Source organism: Salvelinus fontinalis, chromosome 1 (assembly GCF_029448725.1).
Source record: "Salvelinus fontinalis isolate EN_2023a chromosome 1, ASM2944872v1, whole genome shotgun sequence".
Taxonomy (NCBI): Eukaryota; Metazoa; Chordata; class Actinopteri; order Salmoniformes; family Salmonidae; genus Salvelinus; species Salvelinus fontinalis.
Window position 1 is genome coordinate 28,146,332 of NC_074665.1, and position 12,329 is coordinate 28,158,660.

General features: G+C 43.8%; 1 protein-coding gene across 2 annotated transcripts in view; it reads left to right on the top strand.

Moving 5' to 3' along the window:
* The window catches only part of LOC129851966 (bone morphogenetic protein receptor type-1A-like), a 53,348-nt gene that overhangs the window by 7,447 nt on the left and 33,572 nt on the right, over positions 1 to 12,329 (top strand). For both annotated transcript variants that reach the window (XM_055918236.1, XM_055918237.1), the window contains exon 2: positions 2,491 to 2,628. The gene's annotated coding sequence lies outside the window, so the exon portion shown is untranslated. The remainder of the gene's footprint in view (positions 1 to 2,490; positions 2,629 to 12,329) is intronic.

Consider the following 12,329-nt stretch of genomic DNA (forward strand, 5'->3'; position numbering starts at 1 on the left):
ACACACCAGCCCAATAATGTTTCTTTTCGTTTTTTGTTTGTTGACTTTAGTTTTTTCTGTGCCGCGGGATTCCTCGCACTTTTGGGCAGCAGTGTTCCCCTTCCTGGCTGACAGTTCTTTTCCGTTGTGTAACCACCGTCTTTGTCCTTCCTTACATAACTATCCTGTCAGACAGTGAAGTTTAACACCTGACACCTAGTGCTGTGAGGAATTTGCATATGACGTGACAAGGCGCTTGAAGCTTTTCCCACTTCACAACAGATGTGAGGCTAACTCTCCAACTTAATGATAGCACTTAAACTTGAGGAGTAGAACTACAAGATGTCTAGCTAGTACTTTCATTCTCTATTTTAATGCTTCCTGCATTTCTCTCTGCATTGTTGCTTTTACTCAAAATAACTTTCCCTGGAGCCATGCCCCTGCACTGTGACAGACCTCCCAACCTCAGAATATATTCCTGCATTCTCTCAGGACTTTATAAATAGCCAGCGCGGTTAGTTGCCAATTATCGGCTGCACCCTTAAGTGACCCTGGCATGTTGAGGAGACATTTGAGTCTAGAGGCAGAGACAGTGTTGTAAACAGAAGAGCACAGCTGATCTCCCTCTGCTGCCTTTCACTCTCCTCAATGTGCTTACTGTGTCCATGGATTTTTTTCTTCTTCAATTTGTATTCCATTTGCTCATACTAACCACTCTAGCACTTTCAAATGGCAGGTTTCTTGTAATTTGGCCTAAAAGTAGTTAGTGCATGGAATGCCTACTGCAGTTATTTCCTTTTACGAGGGTGTTTTAGACTTTGCTCTGGTGTCCTCAAATGCCTTTAAGCTAACAGAATAGAGTTTCTTGTTCGCAGGAATTGAAGATTTCTATTTGATATAGTGCATTTATTTCCCCTGCAAGAGTTTGCCGCGTGCTGTCTGTTTTGAATGTATACTCACTTTGATTTCCCTGGCTAAATAAAGGCCCTTTGAGTCTCAAGGAACTCTCCCTGGTGGAAGAATAGCCCCTGTGTTGGTGCTGAGAGCTGTTCTTGGCTGCTAGGCCATATCCAGACCATGCTGCTCCACTTATCTCACAGCCACAGCAGGGGGCTTCTCTGGCCTGCAGTGGCCCACTCACTGGAGGCTTTATGGGGACACCCTTGCCCCCCCCCCACCCCCTGGAATAACACCTCCCCGGTCTAAAATCAGATGTTTGTGTGTGTCCCAATGTGCTGTTGGGATGTCTTTGCTGGATGAGGATTCCCTGGTATCATACCAGCTATTGACCGACACTTTGCCCCTCAGTATGTTTTCAGGTTCATGTAGGCCAGGCCTAAATCTGTGTTTGAAAGGCTAATCTTAAATATGTTATATGTAATCCCTTTCCCCCCCCCAAAAAATGTCTGCCAAGCGAAAACCTGATAAATGTATTCATAAGAATGCTGTAAGTACATAAATTGTGAGTGACAACTGGAGTTTGTGACAGCAATTGTGAGCTTATTACAGTATTATAGACACTGTCCTGGGATTTCCTCTGATCTTCTATGGAGAAGGACCTCTTTTACTTTCTAACGACTCTTGTGTGGCTTGTTAGCGTCTTAGAGCGAAACCGGTTACGTGTTCGTGAGCGTCTCTGCTTTTCATAGATGGTGTCATAATAGTTTAACTCCAACCGTTCAGACTTTAGATGTTTTTTTTGTGTGAGAAGAACGGTCTTCGCGATACGCCCTTGTCTCACAAACGCCACTAACTCCCAGTAATCATAGACTAATGGAACAGATGGACAAATCCACTGCAACAACCCTGTAGCTCAAACGCACACTGTTTTAAAAGGGGTTATAAGTCCAAAACGTGCCAGCGTTACTGTGGGTCTCGAGGTTATTGACTTGAATAATCACACAAGTGAGTCAAAGTATGAGTCACCCACATTTTATTTTACAGACCCTATAGTCCTCTACCTTTGTGCTGTAGGCCTATCTCTTATATTCCTGTTGGAATTTGCCTCGGTCTCTCTCTGGCAGCGTCCTTCTGGCGGTGATGCTGAAGTGGCGGTAATTCCACGCGCGCACCGATCTGGCACTGCTAATGACTTCTAAAGTTGTGAGAACTAAGTTATGGGCTGCAGTGATGTGTAATGTCTTTCCTTCAGTGGAGGTCGTAGTGTACTGCGGCTGGGTCCCTGGGCTCCTGGCCCGGTGACAGGATGTCTGCAGCGCTGTGCAATGATACCTCTGCACCGCTCGCCGCTGATACCTCAACCCCCCCCCCCCCAGCCTCCTTAACCCATAGGGTTTTTTGCGCACAATCTCAGGGCAGAAACAAAAAATAAATGTTTGTTTTTATTTTCAACCAGGCATCCCAAGCCTCGTGATGTGCAATCAATAGCCTTCCCGACCTGACATGTTTTGTGGTTCCCATCTGCCATTGACATTGGCACACTTTGAAGTGCAGTAAGTCCCATTTTCTTGGTGTGTGACTAATTTGAGTTTTTTACCCTCTCCTGCTCAGGTCTCCATGGTGCCATGCTGGATTTCTATCTCCAGCGTCTATGTTCTTTATCCCTATGGATCTGTATGACCCCCAGCACCAACACTGGTCTCTACAAGCATCCTCAACATGCCCCTGCACCATGGATCCCTCAGTGAGGTAAGACTACTCTCTATGGCTGTTACAGTGAATCAGAGGGATGACTCTTGCTCTGGATTATGCTTGTGATGATGCATGTTCAGCCCCATATACAGTGTGTAATTTGTGCAAGATGTGTTGTGGTCACATGCTTGGTTGGTCAATGGATCTCTATTTGGATTCCATCTCAGCCTTTTTATCTTACCTAACAACGAAATGTTAATTTCTCTCTGGGGGGCACCGGTGATTACCCCAAAACCTGATTATACCCCTCTAAGGAGATTAACCCCTGACCTCTCCCAGCAGAGCTGGCCAATCGGGTGGTTTCCTGGATCATAATTGCAGGCACAGATTCTGTTATTGGAGCTGTCTGCTGATGTGATTAATAACTGGAGGAGTAAGAGAAGGAAAGGACCTGATTGCACATGCTCCTGGAGGTTTAGGCTAGACATCTGTAAATTTGCTGTAGGTGGAGTGACACCCGCCATAAGAGAAATCTAGAATGGAATTTTTGGAGTATTTCTTATGTATTTATTTTTTGGGGTCTTAAAAAAATAAGTATTGTTGACATTAAGACGCCTAGTCTTAGTCCAATTAAAAAATGTATAAAATATTAGATAATAAACTGATCGGTTGCACATATGTTCTCTATTTTGTTTTTGTTTGAGAGAGCGAAAAGACTGTCTGAGCTTACGCACTCCACCGGCAGACTTTCAGAGTCAGGGAGTCTACTCGAGCAAATTACTACCATATGTTCACAGAGAATGTTGAACCCAATGTATTTCACCTCCTCGTTTTTAAACAACACTAAGGCGAGCTGGTGAGTTTCCCAATTTGTGCCTCTAGTTTTGTGTCGGACATTTGCCCCTGAATCGTCACTCGTGGACTCTAAAGCAGGTGTGCCCAACTGTTGGACATGACTGTAAAAACACCAGCAATCACCGGCTCCAAATGATTTTAATTTTGGAAATCTGTTTTATGTTTTAGTCAAATATTATATCTGTTTGAGCTTCTTGCGGTCAATCTGCAGTCTACAAAACAATGATCTTGTAGCTGAATCTAGTTGATGATCCCTGCTCTAAAGCATGGTGTGATCTAAAGGAAGCGGCGGGATCTTCTCTCCTTGTTGATAGGTGAGGAAACCAAGGTAATGTTTGAGAGGGACAACGCTAGTCGGGGGGGGGTGTTCCTTCATGAGACAGATATTTCACCAGCTGTATAAATGTGAAGCATCCGCTTGGTGTTTCCACTCGCTACCAAATATGGTAGTGAGAGGTAGCCCAGTGGCCGGCAGTGGGAGAAGATGGAACATAATGGATTTTGGCCGACACTCTGCACATTTTCTCATCGATGAAACATTTGATCTCATTACAGTTTTCTGTTCCCAAAACTACAATCTGTTACGAACAGAGTGGACAAACTTTTATAGACTTTACCCTTTGCTAAAGTAAAATGTCTTTGTTTAGGAGTGCGAACGCATATTGAGGTATCGCACACGTGTACTTAACAGAGTTGGCGTTCACTAACAGAAATATGCAAATGAATGATAGAACATGCCAATAGGATCTCTCTAGCTCGTGCTCATCTCTGCCCACCACATTGCTTGTTCTGTCCGCTATGACAATTTTTCCCCCTTTTTGAAACGACTGGCTGTGGTCTGTCTTGGTTTGGTTATAAAAATCTTTGGTCCTATTTCGGGAAGCTCCCGAAAATATGTGAATTCCAGAAGTAACTGTGACTTCTGGCTTGTTGACAGAAGAAGCTAGCAGTTATCCCGATAGATTAGATTAGCCCACCTTCGCTCTGTGCAGGAGTGGATGTGTGTGGACCATGTTCATTTCTTAGTGATGTGAACACCAAGGAACTTGAAGCTCTCGGCTCGCTCCACTACAGCCCCGTCGATGTGGATCGGGGCGTGCTCAACCCTCCGTTCCTGTAGTCCACAATCAGCTCCTTTGTCTTGCTGACATTGAGGGAGAGGTTGTTGTCCTGGCACCACACTGCCAGGTCTCTGATGACCTACCTATAGGCTGCCTCATCGTCGGTGATCAGTCCTATCAACATCTTGTCGTCAGCAAACTTGATGATGGGGTTTGAGTCATGCGTGGGTGTGCAGTTGTGGGTGAACATGGAGTACAGGAGGCGACTAAGCACACACCCCTGAGGGACTCCCGTGTCTACAGATGTGTTGTTGCCAACCCTCACTGCCTGAGGGCGGCCTGTCAGGAAGACTAGGATCCAGTTGCAGCTGGAGGTGTTCAGTCCCAGGGTCCTGAGCTTGGAGGTTATTATGGTGTTGACTGCTGAGCTGTAGTCAATGAACATCATTCTGACATAGGTGTTCCTTTTGTCCCGGTGGGTGAGAGCAGTGGAGTGCAATAGTAATTGCGTCATGTGGATCTGTTGAGGTGGTATGCTAGTTAGGGTGATATGGCCAAAATATCACCGTATTTAAAAAATAAAAAATGTAAAAAAATGGACGTTATGACTTTGAATAATACAAGTTCTAAATGTAGTAGTGTGTGACCCTAGGTTGACGACAACATACATTCTACGGGATTTCAATGGGTGTTTCTCCATTCTGATTTGTTTTATACTGTTCAATTCAACCAAAAATACGTTTCAGCGTTTTCATCAATTTCTGCATTTCCTGCACCCATTTGAGTTCATTTCCACACTGGCAAATAGGGCTGCACAGTATGGGAAAACATTCCAGGCCTTATTTTTAACCAAATGTTTTGATTTGACTTGCAATTTAGAGCAAAACACTTGGGTGAACTGTTGGAATCATGGAACGAGAGTGATAATTCTATAGTTGGAATATAATTGTGGGGAGTTTTGAGTACAGGGTTTGACATGACAATGAATAAAAATGCCAGGGAAGAGTTATTGATGGGGTAGGGAACAAACTGTTGATAAGTGTTTCATAGAGGACCCTATAAACTTTGGCTACATGTTTTCTCTTAGCTACTTCACGTAGCTAACATATTCATGCTTTGCATATTCCTCTTTTGATGTAGAAGATACTGTTGCTCAAACAACATGCTGATTTAGGTCTACACCATCACTGGTATTATCAGGCTGTATAGCTAATCACGTTTGCTCTGACTCAGCTATTTAGCTAATAAATGTAATAACTAGCGATTAGCATTTTCGGCTAACAAGTATTTAGGCCCATCTTGCTAAGAAAAGACAAAGTAGCTGTTTGCAGATGTAAGAAACAAACTAAGAGTGTAATTATAGAACACTAGTGGGTTTATATTAAGAACCAAAGTGAAAACAGCATCGTTGTCATCAACATTGTTGCATGGGTTGCATTGACCATGGAGGAACAACAAATGCGCTCCTTGAGTGATGGGGCATGGTTAGGTCTGTGAGTAAAGCGGCATGGAGAGAGATGACTCGAGTAGCAAAGTAAACTATAAAAATGGAAGTTACACACAGCGTATCACATTTAACAAACCAATCATTCTAATACCATTATAGAATGTAAAGTAAAAACCCAAACCGGTCCGTGCATCAATACCGGTATATTGTAAAACACGGTTTACCACACAGCCCTATGGTATGTGAATTGGTGTGCGTCCAGGTTGTCTGGGATGATGGTGTTGTGAGCCATGACCAGCCTTTCAAAGCATTTCATGGCTATAGATGTGAGTGCCTTGGGCGTTACCTTTGCCGTTCTTGGGCACGGGGACTATGGTGGTCTACTTGAAACAAGTTGGTATTACAGACCGGGTCAGGGATAGGTTGAAAATGTCAGTGAAGACCCTTGCCAGCTGGTCAGCGCATGCTCTGAGTACATGTCCTGGTATTCCATTTCTGGTTGGGGTATGTACGTACAGTCACTGTGGGGATGATATCGTCAATGCACTTACTGCGCTTTCAGAAGGTTTTCACACCCCTTGACATTTTTGTTATTACAGCCTTAATTTTGTGGCACTGGCCTACACACAATACCCCATAATGTGAAAGTAGAATTATGTTTTTAGAAACGTTTACAAATTCGTAACAAATGAAAAGCTGAAATGTTTTGAATCAATATGTATTCAACCCCTTTTTATGGCAAGGCTAAATAAGTAAAAATGTGCTTAACTCTGTGTGCAATAATAATGTTTAAGCAACTTAATAATAGTGAGTCTGTGCAATTTATGTGACTCCTGAGCATTAGGCTTGCCATGAGGGGGTTGAATACCTAATGACTCAAGACATTAAAACTTTTCATTTTTAATTAAAATATATATATATACACAGTACCAGTCAAAAGTTTGGATACCTACTCATTCAAGGGTTTTTATTTTTACATGGAATCATGTAGTAACCAAAAAAGTGTTAAACAAATCAAAATATATTTGAGATTATTCAAAGTCGCCGCCCTTTGCATTGATAACTTTGCACACTCTTGGAATTCTCTCAACCAGCTTCATGAGGTTGTCACCTGGAATGCATTTCAATTAACAGGTGTGCCTTAAGTTAATTTGTGGAATTTCTTTCCTTATTGTGTTTGAGCCAATCAATTGTTTTCTGCAAGGTAGGGGTGGTATACAGAAGATAGCCCTATTTGGTAAAAGACCATGTCCAAATTATGGCAAGAACAGCTTAACTTCTTATGGCTGCAGGGGCAGTATTGAGTAGCTTGGATGAAAGGTGCACAGAGGTGCCCAGAGTAAACGGCCTGCTCCTTTGTTTGGTTTCTATTTTGTTGTGCCCCACAAATGCACATGGAACACTATAGTCAAAGCACATTAACGTTGTCTTCAAGATTTTTTTTTAAACATTCTAGACTAAGCACATTTCAACAAATAGTTGTACATGGGTTGGTAGACCCGCTAATGACCATCAGGTCGCTGATGGTACTATGTTTTCTATTTTTCCTCTTACCACTCTGACATCAATGCAAATGCAGTCAAATCACATCAAAACAGTATTGCGCTTTTAAAACTCCCCTCACTGCGATTGATCAATTTGAAAAATGTTCAACAGGTTGAAACTGAGTGGGAAAAATGGTCATTGTGGATGTTGTTTCAAAGCCCAACACAACGAAATGGACAGTGCTTTCTAAGGTGGTGATTAATTCAAAACACCCACAGAGCTTATGCATATGAATAAGCCTACTTGACTCAGGAAAGGTTGGTGGCCATTGTTCTAGAGTTTTCCCTGTTAAGACTATCAACGTTTCCCTTTACTGTGGCAGTTGTGATGAAAGCAACACAATATTAGCCACTGTCAATGCAACATACCAAAACATAATGACCTATCCAAGAGATTTTGTTGTAGGCAAAATGCATCGGAGAAGGATTCTATTGCATTGACATGTACTACTCAGCCCGTACTCTACACAGACCGGTGCGGTATAAACAATCAGAGCTGCAGTAGGTCTATGCAAATAGACCCATTGCCGTATATGGACCTGTGCCATTTACTTTGAACTGGACAGTGTTTACAGCATGAGCGGTCGTGAATAGATGTGCTTGTTTTGAGATCAAAGCGAGAGCTGCATGTAGCCACGTGTGCACATTTTGTTCATATCCTTTGCTAGTTAGTGAGATATCATTATCATTATTATAAATTGTAGTCAGCAATGGTGGAGTGATTGCTTCCTACAAGAGCACAAAACGTGTACATTTCTAGACATCTTTGAAAAGCGAGTCAGGTAAAGTGCTCTTTGTTGTCTGAAAGGGGCAGTGTTGTATTTTGAGACAGCTTATACAATTCTACGTAGCCAATAAGCAGAGGGTAGCATAATTTGTTTGATTCTCTGTAATAATGGTATGGAGTTAATAATGCATTTTATTTTGTAGTGGTTTCTTGAATCAAAGAAAACAACAAGGTAGAGGTGAGGGGGATTGTTTAAGATACTCTTTGAAGAGGTGGGGTTTCTGGTGTTTTTGTAATATGGGCAGGAACTCTGCTGTCATTGCTTCAGGGGGAAGCTGGTTCCACAATTTGGGGTGCCAGGACAAAGAAGAGTGGACTGGCCTGACCGGGTGCTGCCCTTCCATAGGGGTGGGAGGGCCAAGAGACCATAAGTGGCAAGAACGTTCTGAGATAACGAGAGAGCTGATGGCATGCTCAAATGTTTTTGAAAGAAACGGGATACAGGTCTGTAGTTTGACATCAGATGAGTTGAGTGTTTGTTTCTTGAGGAGGAGAGCAACTCTAGCCAGTTTGAAGTCCGATGGGACGGAGTCAGTGGTCAGGGAGTAGTTGATGAGGAATGGGATAAAGTCTCCAGAGATTGTCTGGGGAAGGGAGGATGGGATGGGGTCGAGCGGGCAGGTTGTTGAGTGGCCAGACCTCACTTTGTCGCAAGATTTAGTCTGGAGAGGGAAGAAAGAAGTCAAGGCGTAGGGTAGTTCTGTGGGACCAGTGGACTCAATAGGCTGAGTGAATCAGGAGCGGATGTCGTCAACCTTCTTTTCAAAGTGGTTGACAAAGTCGTCCGCAAAGAGGGAAGGGGTGGAGGCAAAGGTGGAACGTAGTTTCCTAGGGTTAGAGGCAGAAACTTGAATTTATAATGACAAAGTGGCTTTAGGACCAGATACAGTGGACGAGAAGGTAGAGCGGAGGGAGTGAAAGAATGACGGGTCCTCCGGAGGTTTAGTTTTACATTTTTGCTCAGCTAACCGCAGCCCTGAAAGTGGACAGTGCGAGTCATAGGATGCGGAAAGGGAGGAGAGTAGGGTTAGAGAGGCAGAATAGGGAGACTGGAGGGAGTAGGATTTAACAGAAGGGAAAGATGATACGATAAAAGAGGAGAGGGAGCAAAGATTGTGACAGCGCATGACCATCTGGGTAGGGGCTGAGTGGCCAGGGTTGAAGGAAAGGGAGACCAAGAAAACAAAGTAGGGATCAGAGACCTGGGAGGGGGAGCTGCAGTGAGATTAGTATGCAAACAGCCTCTAGTAAAGATGAGTCAAGCTAATTGCCTGCGGTGTGAGTTGGAAGGGATTGGAAGGGTGAGCTAACAAGGCAAGGAGGGGAAAGAGCGTTGGAAATAAATTATTTGAAGGCAGACGTTGAAGTCCAAGTACGAAGAGCGGTGAGCCATCGTCGGGGAATTAGCTTGCCAAGCTCATTGAGGAACTCTCCAAGGGCACCTGGTAGGCGATAGATGACAACATTATTCAGCTTGAGTGAACAAGTGACAGTGACCACATGAACTCAAATGAGGAGATGGACAGGTGAGAGAGGGAGAAAAGAAAAAAGCCTGGTGCCACCACTGCAATGACCAAATGCTCGTGGACTATGAGAGACAACTTAGATGAAGAGAGAGCAGCTGGAGGAGCAGTGTTCTGTGGTAATCCATGTCTCCGTTAGGGTCAACAATTCAAGGGACTGAAGATCAGCATATGCTGAGATGAACTCTGCTTTCTTGACTGCAGATCAGCAGTTCCAAACGCTGACAGACTCAGAATTCCACATAGGTTGTGCAGGGTACACTAAATTAGGATTGCAGCCAAGGGGTGGGGAGCGTCTGTAACGCCTACAGGGAGAAGAGCGAACGGGTATAGAAAAAAAACACGCATAGTTGCCAAAGCTGCAAAATGAGATCAGAAAAAAACTAGGGAAGATACTCAAGTGAGAGAATGATGTGGAGTCTTCCATGAAGAACTCCACAGAACAACTTGGCAGAACTGTCTTAGTTTCGGCGACGTTCTTACTTTCTTCAACGAGACTGGCATGACCGCCGCTTACAGCTGCCGCTGATGAACCAGGGGAGGCTGAAGTACTAACACTAATTGCCTAGCAGAGGTTAAGAGCACACCTCCCTGTACTAATTGCTGATTGTCTAGGAGAGAAGAAATGACTCCACCTCCAATACAGCCACTGATTTAACAAAACAAGTCACAAATTGCCCTGCCCCTTAATCCTGGACGTGTCAACAATCATCTGCAAGTTATGAGCAGTCAGCAGTTCACCTACCAAGTAGGCTACTGGGAAGACAGGTGGCTCTAATAGTAGATGACCCTAGCTAGCAAAAATACTAAACAACAAAAGATAAAGCCAAAAATTGTACTCACTCCTTGAGATATATCATGAGTCCTCTAGCTATAGATAGCTAGCTACCTTGTTGTCAAATCAAATTTTATTTGGCTGACTGTCATCAAATTTCATTCCACAGATCAACTTATCAGTCAGAAAAAATACTCTAAAATGTAAATAGTATAATTAGCAACAAACTAATTGTATTCAATTTATTGCATTGATATTGTTGTCCTGTTCTCAGACAAAGTTGTGACAAGCCTTTCAGGTCCAGATGAGGCGAGGTGCCTCCCGGTGGCAGCGTTAGCATTCAGTGCCCTGCCAAAACTCACAATTTGTACTCACAATAAGTATTGTTCAATATCAAAATCCTAAAAATAGAGAAGGTTCAATGTTAAATGCACATGCTTAGTGTTGGTGGATGGAATACATCTCTTTGCTTAGCTTAAACTCCTAATGTGCTTCCAGATTAGCCTATGTGGTGTGGTCAGTTCAAACCACTGAACTGCTAGGCCTATACCCAGTATATTCCTGATGACGATCCATTGTGCGTCATAATGAAACGCATCACTTGCCCCACATCCTCCCATCTTCAAGGTCAGTCTATTGACTGCGGGAGAGATGCTTTCCTGACATAGAGTACTAGCAGATCCTGTTGTCCTGACGAGCCTTATTTCAGATCATGCTCTGGTAGGGAGGATCTGTCTGTCTCAGGGTAGATGGTTTCTCACAGGAGGATTGCTGTGCTGGAGCACAGCCTGGCCCCAGCTCTTATCAGCACCTTGCCACTCCCCCTCTCCCCTCCCTTGCCAGTGGAATGTGTGAGCAGGTAATGGAAAATAAACAGGCAGAATATCTCAGCTCCTGGGAGTTGGTGGAGTAATAGTGGGCACCTTGCCGGAGCCAAGCCTTAGACAAAGTAAAAACAATATTTAAACAACAGTGGTTTTGAGTTGGCATGCTTGTGGACTTTCTAAAATGTTCTGCTTTCTTAAAGGGGGCCTCTATTTTAACAAGGGCGTCAACACTGTTTAGATCAGAGGGTGTTCAGTAGATTTCAGGAGGTAATATCAAGATCACAGGCAACCCTAATATCAATGTGAAACCATGATGTAAAACGTCAATTACCCTGTAGTGGTTTAATCATAGGGTAGCTTACTCGTCCATGGTGTCATGCGTGTGGGCCGTGGTGTGTGTGTGTTCACTGTGTGTAAGCATGCCTTATTTTACATTTACATTTTAGTAATTTAGCAGACGCTCTTATCCAGAGCGACTTACAGTAGAGTGCATACATTTTATTACATTTTACATACTGAGACAAGGATATGCCTACCGGCCAAACCCTCCCTAACCCGGACGACGCTATGCCAATTGTGCGTCGCCCCACGGACCTCCCGGTTGCGGACGGCTGCGACAGAGCCTGGGCGCGAACCCAGATACTCTGGTGGCGCAGCTATCACTGCGATGCAGTGCCCTAGACCACTGCGCCACCCGGGAGGTTATTAGAGATGCATTAGCTGTGGTTGCAGTAATTGACTGTCTGTGAAGGATAACCTCAGATCCTGGGAGGCTTGGTCACAGAGAGAAGAACACTGTCTCACTTCGTTTTTATTTATTTTTATTTCACCTTTATTTAACCAGGTATGCTAGTCCTTGTCTCATTTGCAACTGCGACCTGGCCAAGATAAAGCAAAGCAGTTCGACACATACAACAGCACAGAGTTACACATGGAATA